At 56.2% G+C, this 11,095-nt stretch overlaps 1 long non-coding RNA gene across 1 annotated transcript; it reads right to left on the reverse strand.

Annotated features, from left to right (window-relative positions):
• Positions 1 to 6,756: 6,756 nt before the first annotated feature.
• On the reverse strand, positions 6,757 to 8,530 carry LOC138923193 (uncharacterized). Its single transcript, XR_011436470.1, has 2 exons — positions 7,291 to 8,530; positions 6,757 to 7,178 (listed from the first exon to the last, which is right to left on the reverse strand). It is a non-coding gene; the product is annotated as an uncharacterized lncRNA (long non-coding RNA).
• Positions 8,531 to 11,095: the final 2,565 nt, after the last annotated feature.

Genomic DNA, 11,095 nt, shown 5'->3' on the forward strand with positions numbered 1-11,095 from the left:
TGTGCACACCCCCCCGTCCCCCTCCCCCGCCCCTCAGGCCAGGACAGGGTCAGGCAGGGCCACCCATGGAGGCCGGAAACAGAAGGACACCCAGGCAGCGAGGGAGCAAGAGAGAGAGGCTGTGAGATACACAGTCAGACCTGCAGGCAGAGAGAGGCTGTGTGCTCACACCCCTGAGTCTGGAGGGGTAGGGGTGGCCACCAGGCATCTCCAGGACACAGAGAAGCAGACGCATGTGAGGGAGACCCAAGCCCACAGGTTTAGAAGCAGGGAGGTTTGAGGGGTTGGTGATCCTGGAGTGCCCTGGACAAGGACACAGCAATTACAGGTCCCATTGCACAGCCACAGACTTCAACAGAGCCCCAAGGCTCCTTGTCTGACTTCATTCACTTGTCCATCAACAGAGTCACTGCAGCTCAACTCTGCCAGCCCTGTGTTGGGCACTAGGGACAGAAAGATGAAGAGGCACTGTCCACGACTTCATGGAAACAGCTGAAATGAAGGTGTGTGTTCAAGGGAGTCGTTTGTACTTGAAGTGCCTGCCTTGCCCACAGTCCCTCTAAGGTTTTCTTAAGTCACCATGCTCTGAACCAAGTGTCCCAACTGCCCGGCCACTGACTGGACCAGAGATGGGCCTGGCCCTCGCTCAGCTGGCTAGTAGCCCATGAAGTGGTCTGGCCGGAAACCGTCCTCCAGGAATCAGATCCGCCGCACCCAGTAGATCCTCTCTTGGGGAGGAAGGGAGCGAGCGACTGAAAGCTGTGAGCAAGATCGTGAGGCTGCAGGAGCCAAGCCCAGCAAGGACCCTGGGCAGGCAGGACGTGCAGGAAGACCCAGGATGACCAGGTCTCTGTGCCCACTAAAGCATCAGCTTGAGCGTTGGGCACCTGCAGCCATGGAAAGACGTCAGGCCAGTGGAGCTGCTCTGCTTCCTGAACACCCACGGAGATGCCGAGGCCTGGAGGTGGGAGCACCCTCCCTGTCTTCCTCGCTTCCCGCGTAGCCTCACCACAAGCCCTGTCTCCCTAAGCACTGAGGCGAGCGTTTCTCTGGTCCTCCTCATCCAAAAGAGCCAAGTGAACACTGCCTCTCACATCCCTGCCTCTTGGCCTCCGCCCAGCGAAGCCGGCCTTGGGACCCGAGCAAGCCACGTATGGTAGCAAAAGCCCTGGACTTGAAGTCGGAAGAAGATGAGATTCAAGTCTTGTTTTCGCCAGGTATCTGCCTCTCAGAGCCTGTTTCCTCAGCAGAAATATGGGAGTGAAGCCAGCTGCCCAGAGAATGAAATGCAACAGCAGGGTGAGAAAAGCTGTGCCAGCCTCCCCAGGAGTCCTCCCTTCACACTCCCTCTGGCCCCTTGTCCCATTTTCATTGCTTCCATCCCTATTCCAGAAGGGCATCCAGGACTTCCATCAGTCTGGGACCCTCACTCCAACCAGATTCCCTGAGGCCAGGTTTGGGCTCCAGACGCCTCCCGCGGAGCCTGGGGTTCCCGTCTCAAAGAGGAGCCTCGAAGGGGCAGAGTCAGTGGAATGGTGGAATTGCAAGCTCTTGTGAGCAGCCAGTGGGGAGGTTGCTCAAGCCTGGGCCCTCTTAGTCACGTTTTCCCTCAACCCGGTGCCTCAGTCCAGGGGAGGGGGCCCAAGGACAGGGAGCCCAACTCTGGTTAGAACAGGAAGTCCTGCCAGGCTGCTGGGGCTCACATGAGACTGTGTCACCTCTGCTCCGGGTGTGATATGCACGAGAACCGTCTCAAGCCACCTCTCCTCATTCCTACTCATTGTCTCATCATCTTTCCACCTCTCTCTCGGGGACTAGCAGGATTGACCCCGCAGCCCAACCCTGCCCCTAGAAGCATGAGCTCTAGGACTAGAGAGACCTGGGTTCAAATCCTGCCTCGGCTACTTCCTGACTGTGACCCTGGGCAAGCTGCCTCACCTCTCTGAGCAAGAATGAAGCGAGTGAAATGACAACATGGGAGGAGCCAAGCGAGTGGCTGGGGGGGCGTCCCAGAGTGTCAGTTCCCTTTCTCCTTCCCAGGTCCAGAGCCCTGGGCTGGGGCCATTGATGGGGCTGGAGGAGGCCAGGGATCCTACCTTGAGCTTAAACACTCGTGTCCACTGTGTGACCTGCAGCAGGTCACAGTGCTTTGAGCCTCATGTTTTCATTTGTCAAACGGGAGTACAATGGAACATGCTTAGCTGATGTTAGGCTCCCCTTCGCTGATCACAGAAGGCTGCCTGGAGGGGCTGAGACCCACTTTGGGTGGGAAGATGGTAAACTGGGCGAGAGAGGGACTATCCTTGATGGCAGGAGGCTGGGGGAGGGGTGCAGGGATGGCAGGGCGGTGAGTCACCAGGAAGGGAGTGGGGGCACGGGGGCTGGGCTTTTCTGAAGGGTGGGGCAGGCTTGATGCCTCTGTCAGTCAGAGGTCAGTTGGAGGAGGGCTGCTGGATGCTAGGGCTCAGACCTATTCTGAGAGGACTCTGCTGGTGACACACAGAGTCACACACACACTCGTCCACCCGGTCACGCAAAGGCACTCTGGAAACATTCATTCACACGCTCCTGTGCACTCAAGGACATTCACATAGTCACCCAGAGACACAGAGACACACTCAGAGACGTTCAGAAACTAATCCACATGCATTTTTACACTCGAGTGCTCAGGTATATCCACACAAAGGCACACATGCAGACATATTCACACAAGCTCCTGTATACCACATCCACACAGACAAGAGGGTAAAAACACTTGTACGACTCAAGTACGTTCACACAGACACCATAGGAACACACTCAGACACAATCATACTCACTTCTGGACACCAGGGACAGCCGCACAGACACAGAGGCACACACAAAGATGTGCTCAGAGACAGTCACACATTCTTGCACACTTGAGTACATCCTCCCAGTCAAAGGCAGGCACTTATTTTGTACACACCCCTGTATACTCTGGAACATTCACAGACGTTGGGTCAGGTATACTCACACGCACAGTGTCTCTCACCCACCCTGCAGCCACCCCCCTGCCCCCACCTTTAGCCAACTAGGCTCCTCTCTTTCTCCCCACCCACTTCCCACCGTCCTCTGGGGCCTCTGGGGCCTCCCTCGGGAGCTGGGGGAAGGGACGGGGCGGGGCTCCCCCTGCTGATGTGGCAGCTCTGCTCACCTGCAGCCCGCGGCCGCACCCTCCACGGAGAGAGGCTTAAAGGAACAGGAGTCCTAAGTGCTGACCTCTCCAGGTCTCTGGTTCTTCCTCAGATGGGGAAAGTGAGGCCCAGAGAGGGGTCAGACGGTGAATGGGACTTGAATCCAAGACTCTAGTGCTAAGAGCCAAGTGGGGATGGGATGCTTGTGCTAGGAACGGGGAAGACTGGGTTCCGGGCACGGCCTGCCTCCTGCCTGCCCCGGCTGGCTGCCTGTGGAACCTCACTGTTCCTGGTCTCCCTAAACAGGCCCTCCCCTCCTCTGGCAGTCTTTGTCTCCTGGCCAGCACACAGGCCTGAGCCAGAAACCTCTGGGGACACAACACACACACACACACACACAGGAGCAGTCACTGCAACTTGTGGAATCTCTCCCCAGTGTTTCCCAAACCTGGGAGGAAGGCAGCCTTAGGGCAAGTTGCGGCTTTTCTCTGAGCCCCAGTTTCCTAATCTATAAATGGGGTGATGGTCACACCTACCTCCTAGGATTGGATTGGTGAGAGAATTCAACCACATAACAGAGGCGGAGCGCTGCAGGGCCAGGCCCAGGGACTCCGGGTGGGTTGGGTGAGTGAATCCAAGATACATGAATGAGTTACCAGGACATATGGAGTCGGGCCAGGCCACCCCCTGCTGAAGCCTCTCTGATCCTGCCATCTCCTAAGGGATCCCCCAGGACCAGCCTCTCGCAGTGTGGTTTGCTGCTGCTTCCAGAGCCCCAGCAGCCCAGCCCAGCCCTAATCGTTGTACCAGGGTGGGAGGAGGCCCTGGCTGGTGCACAGGTGGCAAAGGTGGAGAGGGTCGGGGGCACAGCCATGCCCTTGGGAGCCACCCGTCTGATGGGGAAGATCCAGCTCAGTTCTGCTCCTGTCATGGGAGCTTAATCAGACCCGTTCTGTCCTTGGACCCCAAGACTACTTAGTGAGAGAGATACAGCCCTGTCCCAAGGGCTCCGCGTCCCATGTGGGAGACAGACTAACCCCAGGGCTCCCAGGCTGGGAGGGAAAGCACCCCTGGCCCAGGCCCCCAGACTAGTTGGGGAGACCTAACACTTCCCCTGAGCTTCCCAGGCTGACGGGGGCGAGCCACCCTCTCCTAGGGGCTGCGAGGCTGGTAAAGGAGACTCTTTTTTTCTGTTATTATTATTGAGGTAACATTAGTTTATAACATTATATAAATTTCATCATTCTATTTCTGCTTCTGTATCATCTGCATTTGTTCCCCCACCAAAAGTCTAGTTGCCACCCATCACTGTACACATGCCCCTTTATCCCTTTTGCCCTCCCCCCAAGGAAACATGACTGTTGTTCTCAGGAACCCCAAGTCACAAAAGAAGAGAGTGAGAACACACTGGGGACACAATGTTACCCAGACACAGAGAAGCAGCAATGAGCACAGATGAATTCAGTTTTGTGCGTGTGCCTCTTGCCTACAACTATTTGTGACTCTGTTCCTGCATGTGACATGGCATGTGACTGTATGCCTCTCTTTCTGTGACTGTGCATGTGCCTCTGAGCTGAGGCTGTTGAGAAGGCTCAGTGAGGGGACCCAGCGGGGTCTGATCCCTCCCGCATTGGACATGCATTTATTGCGCGGTCACTTTGTTCCTGACGCTGGGCTCGGCGCTCAGATACTTGGAGCCCTCCATAGGCAGCGTTTCTGCTTTCGGGGCGTCACGATGTAAGGGCTGTAGATAAAGCACTAAATAAGCAATCCCCTCTGCTGCGTCGTGTTTGGAGGAAGCACAGGGGGCTGCAGGAACGTAGGGGAGGAGGACTTCCTGGAAGAAGTGGTCTTTAAGCTGTACCCTGAGTAGCAGGCTTTAGGGCTCGGGAAAGGGTATTCCAGGTGGAGAGAACAGCATATGCAAAGGCTGTGGACCTGGGGAGAGAGAGCCCAGGAAAGGTTTTCTGGAGGAGGTGACTGGATGGGGTTTTAGAAGAGGTAGGTAGACAAGAAGAGGGGGACATAGCTTCAGTTTGGGGGGGAGGGGAGCTAGTGGGAATAGCTGGAGGAAGTTTGCTGGCTTGGGGATGGTAGAGCCTGAGGGCCTGCAGGTGACCGGGCATCTCCAGAGAGGAGACGCTGCTGGGTGGTGGGTTTAGGGGGCGAGCTTCTGGACTGGCCTCCGGGCTGTGCTAGGAGAGAGAGACCCAGGAGGCCCCAGGGGCCGGGGAAAGGCCCCCAGTGCATCCTCAGCTGTGAAGGGAATTTATCATAGCTCCCTCACAGGGGAGAGGTGGGAATTACAATAAATGCACGTGCCCAAGCTCTCCAGTGGGCTCTCCAGGAGCCTGTTTACTCCCCTCAGGAACGATATGATTATGTTTCCCATTTTAAAGCTGATGGAGCAGGCTCAGAGCGGCCCAGGTTACAGAGCGGAGTGTGAGGGGCAGCGGTCGGGACCGGAACCCGGTCTGAGACTAAGCCGGGCGTCTTCCCTGAGTCCCACAGCCGGCCGGCACGCGAAGACGCCTCCCAAATCGGTAGCAGCGGGTTCCCGGAGCATCTGGGGCTATTACTGTTATTATTGTTTATTATCGATTACCACTGTAATCCGAAAACATCCTTGATCCAGCTCGGGCTCGGACCTCCCTGCCGCCCGCGCGCCCTCGGTCCCAGAAAACTCCGGGCCCAGGCGGCCCCGCGCGGCCGCAGCGGGAACAGCCACCCCCGGGGCGCGGGGGTCGGCGTGTGGCGCCCCCTGGGGGCAGCGCTCGGCATTGCCGCGAGGGCCCGACCGCTGAGCGCCGAGTCGTCTGCACCCGCCGGTCCGCAGGCAGGCCGGTGGCCCCCAGACAGCGGCCTCGGCGGGCAGGGAGGAAAGAGGAAATTAAGGGAATACATTCATCAAGCGACTCTTGTATGCTGCGCAAGGCGCTGGGCACTTCCTCCACACTTTCTCATTAACGTTCTCCCAACCTCATTTCCTGGAAGTGGAAGTTGAGGTTCAGAGAGGTTAAGTAACTTGCCCAGAGATGCACACCTGGGGATTTGAACCCAAGTCTGCGGCCATGCCTGGCTCCCTCCCGAGGAAGGCCGTGGAGGAAAAGGCTACCTGACTCTCACTGGACTATAAGATAAGCCTCTGGGGGCCGGCCCGTTGACTCAGCCACTAAGGGCGCATGTTCTGCTTTGGCGGCTTGCGGTTCCCGGGTTCGGGTCCTGGGTGCGGACATAGCGCCGCTTGGCAAGCCATGCTGTGGTAGGCGTCCCACATATAAAGTAGAGGAAGATGAGCACAGATATTAGCTCAGGGCCAGTCTTCCTCAGCAAAAAGAGGAGGATTGGCAGCAGATGTTAGCTCCGGGCTAATCGTCCTCAAAAAAAAAAAAAAAAAAAAAGATAAGCCTCTGGAGGTCAGGCATAATGATGACGATGAAGATAAAAAATAATTCAGTCACTGGTGGAGGCAGGATACTGAATTGGAGGATACAGGCCTTGTGTGATAGGGCTGTGATTCTGAGGATTCATTGCAACAATGCAGCTACAATGCTGAGCTTAGCACCTGGCATGTAGTAGTTGCTCAAGAAAATAACATCTATTTACTCATTCAGTCACTATTTATTGAAAACCTAGGGGCCAGGGATACAACAACAAAGAAACAGATACTGTTTTGCTTTAATGACTTCCTAGTCTCTGTATTCCTAGGATCTAGCACACTGTTTGGCTTCATAAATGTTGAAGTGAATGAATGAATGAAGGGACACACGGCAGTAAGTCAGTCCCCAGTTGCAGATTCAGGGAGAGTAAGAGGGAGAAAAGGGAGTTTTCAAAACAATTGTTAAGGGGCCAGCCTGGTGGCACAGTGGTCACATGTGCACGTTCCTCCTCAGTGGCCCAGGGTTCGTCAGTTCGGATCCCGGGTGTGAACATGGCACTGCTTGGCAAGCCGTGCTGTGGCAGACATCCCACATATAAAGTAGAGGAAGATGGGCACAGATGTTAGCTCAGGGCCAGTCTCCTCTGCAAAAAGAGGAGGATTGGCAGCAGATGTTAGCTCAGGGCTAATCTTCCTGAAATAAATAAATTAATTAAAAAAAATAAAAATAATCGTTAATATTTCTTGGGCACTTACAGTGCATCAGGTACTCTACTAAATGCTCTGTGTTCTCAGTTCATCTTCACGGCAAACCTGAGGTAAACAGTGCTATCTGATTCGACAGAGAGGAAAACCATCTCTGAGGCAGAGTGACTTTCCTGAGGTCACACGGTGAGTTAGTGCAGAGGCAGGTTTTAGGCCCGCCGCCGCCACAGCTTGGATTTGTCCCCTGGCTCCCTTGAAGCAGTGTGCCGGAGAGCTCTGCTTGGCATCCCTCACCAGCCTCCTCGCCCCTCTAGATCGCTTGCTGGAGCTCTTGACACGCGGAAACTCAGCAGAATGGCTTCCCCCTGTAGCAGGAATAACGGGGAACGCGCTCCTCTCAGCTCTGCAGCGAGTGCACCTCGCTCGCTCCTGTGCTGAGCCTCACTGTTGGCTGCGTTTCACCGCGACCCTGTGCAGAGTATTCTCGCCCACGTCACAGGCAGGGAGCTGAGGCTCAGGGAGGTTGGCTGCCCGAGGGCACGGAGGGCACGCGCGGCGGCACAGTGGAGACGGCTGCCCAGGCCGCGCCCCCGCCGCTGCCCTCTGGTGCCTACTTCCAAACTCATCCCCCCGCAGGGCACCCCCCATTCCTGTTCGCCAAGGATGAAGTTTTCACCTGTTCACAACTTTTCCAATTCTGGTTTTGGGTGGTGATTTGGAAAGAGGGTCTCCCCAAATTCTCTGCCAAGGGCTCATCTTCCCTGGTTTAGTTCTCACTTTAGGGGTCTCAGTGGGAAACAGAACACTCAAAGTGTTTGCCAGAAGAGGGTTTAATGAAGGGACTGTTCAGAGAGGTGTGGGCAGGAATGGTGAAGCACCCTGGGGCTCGCGACCGTCGGATGGAGTCACTGCCCCCAGGCCTGAAGGGGCAAAGGGAGGAAGTCTTGTAACCACCCTGGTGAGGGTTGTACCCATGGGTGTAGGCCACTCAATAGGAGCTGTTGCTTTTGGTGGAGGTGTCAAAATCCCGGAGGAGGGCGTATACATATCCTCATCTCACTCTCCTCCCTCCCTCTGAGCTTCTGCCAGCGTCTCCTAGGCCAAACTCCACCTGAAGCCATGGGCAAGGGGGCCCAGGTGAGAGTGTCAGCAGGAGTTGGCCCCAGGACACGCGCAGGGCAGAGAAGCAGGGGGAACAGAGGTCAGGTCAGGCAGAGGAGCTGGCCCAGGGGCTTCTCCTTCTCTTCCTGGACTCAGGCTTTGTGGAGGGGCTGAGAGACAGAATGGTTGCATTTTTCATTCAAAGCAGTCTGTGCCTGACGCCAGAACACCATTTCTCATCCTTCCAGGCCCAGGTTGCTTTGTCCACAAGACTGTTCTAGAATAAATTCCCCCCACCCCCACCCCCTGCTTCCCTGGGTCTCAATGCCTATCCCATCTCTCTGCTCAGTGATTGGGCATTATTCTCTGCATGGGTTCGTCTCCCCAGGAGACAGTCTAGCATCCTCTACCCTGAGAGCTCTTTGCAGGCAGGGGTCTGGGCCAAGTAAGGCTGTTCGCTCTGACACAGGGCCCAGCACAGAGCAAGTGCCAATGTTTGCCGAGTGAACTGAGTCCTGTGGCCTCACTTACCTCACTCTGCCCTGGTAGACACAATCTGGGCACAGGTGTATGTCTGTTTCCCTGCGCACACAGGGCTCCTTGGCGGGGAGTGCCCAGGCCTGGCAAACAGCAGGCATCAAACGTTGCCTGAATTGGCTTAGGGAGGAACTTCCTTCTTTCATTCACTCACTCAACAACTTTTTCGAGATCCTGCTGTGTGCCAGGCCCTGTGCTAGGCCCTGAGGACACAGCAGTGAAGGGGACACAGCAGTGAACGAGACATACAAAGTCCATGCCCTCATGGGGCTTCCATTCTAGCGGGGGAAGCAAAGAAGGAATTGAAAATAATATTATTGCAGATTGTAGTAAGTGCTGTACAGAAAATAAACAAGGTGATGTGGTTAACAGCAAATGGGTGGACATTTATGTGGGGGAGTAGGGGACACATCAGGGAAAGCCTTTCTGAGGAGATGACATGTAAGCTGAGACCTGAGGAACAGTAGAAACTGGGATGTGAAGAGCTGGGAAGGGTATTCTAGGCAGAGGGAACAGCAAGAACAAAGGCCTGGAGGTAAAGGAGTCCCAGGGACCCTGAGGGATTCAGGGTTTCAGCCTAAAGAAGGGCTTGGGGAGGTTAGAAGGGGTGAAGAAATTCAGTCTTGGGGACTGCACAGGGCCAGCTCCTGGGCTAGGGGGTTGGTGGGGAAAGGATGACCCTTCTTAATGCCACCCATGCTGCCGGTTGCCTAGTGCCGTCAGCAAACAGTGCTGCTGGCAGGCCTTACCCTTGCTCCCTCAGCTCCCCTCTGACTGGCAGCAGCTGTCAAATGACCAGCAGCTGAGGCTTTGCCAACCTCCTCCCCTGGAATATTTCAAGAGTAAGTCAGAAAATGACCAGCAGCCTCCAAAATCCAACTTTTTCTCATGCTTACCTTACAAGGGTGTATTTGGCTGCCCTGGGTGTTAATCTCCCACCCCCTTGCTCTAGACAGAGAGATATAAATATACAGCCACAGGCAGCGCACACACATCCGTGGATTAATGAACACTTACTCAGGCCCCAGTTGTCCACAGAGGACATGTCACACATCTGCTTCTGAGCACCCTCCCCACTCACACACATCAACCCCCAGTCACTCAGGCATACACACACAGGACCATGCACACACCCCACAAACACAGTCACAGTCAACTACATGCACACACACTCCACAGCGGGCACGATCACCACACTCTTAATCACTGCCTCCAGGATTATACAATCACACATCCACATGCCCACACACAGACATGTACCCCCGCAGTGGGCACACAGTCCCACAATATCCCCTCCACACACCACACACACAACCCTGTGGTGTTCATACAGCCAGCAGTGGGCCCACGGATACAACACACAGTCCGGACACGTTCAGCACAGCCGCACCATTACCCCACCCCGTACTCGGCATCTCCGATTAAACACACAGGCAGCCCCTTGCTTGTTATAGTGCACATTCTTCCGCGATTGAGTCAAAGACCGCTCCAGACGGAGGGGCTCAGTGGAAAAAAGGCATCAGAAGGGAGAATGCTCGAGGCCCGGCAGCTTTTAGCTTCGGGAGAAAGACCTCAGCGTTGAAGCTGGCTCCGACACCGATGAGCTAAAGACTTGGGAGAGGGGCATGCCTTGGAGTGGACGGAAGAAGGGCTGGGTGGGTTGACAGGTGGAGCAAGCAGAGAGACCCCAGGAAACCTCGCAGAGTGGGGGCGGAACGCGAGTTAAATATGGACTCAACCTTACAGGCATAAACCCCTCCCACGCAGTCTTCCTACCGCCCTTCCATAACCCGGCCACAGGCTCCCAGGCTCCCGACTGTCCCCAAACGCACGGGGTGTGGCCATTAGCCATCCTCCCCCCCGAACCCTTCACGACAGCTGCGGGGCACAGTGCTCAGGGCGCGGGGCCCGCTCCACCCCTGCGCCGGTGGGGATCTCAGGGCGATGAGCAGCGGCCCGCGGGGGTGCTGGGTCCCTCCTAGTCCCCTACCCCCCCACCCCGGCCAGCCAGGCAGGGGAACTGCTCTCCCGGGGCTGCAGAGCCACCCACCTGCCCTGGCCCCCGCAACTGGGACCCCTAGAAGGGAAGGGTGGAGTGAAAGAAGGTTCGGGAAGATCTCGGGGCTGGCTAGTTTTGGAGACGCCGATAAATCACCCCCCATCCCCACCCCCGAGCCTGGTCCCTGGAGGGGCGGCCTCTCCCCGCCCCCGGCCGCGC

The sequence above is a fragment of the Equus caballus genome, chromosome 2 (genome assembly GCF_041296265.1).
Source record: "Equus caballus isolate H_3958 breed thoroughbred chromosome 2, TB-T2T, whole genome shotgun sequence".
NCBI lineage: Eukaryota > Metazoa > Chordata > Mammalia > Perissodactyla > Equidae > Equus > Equus caballus.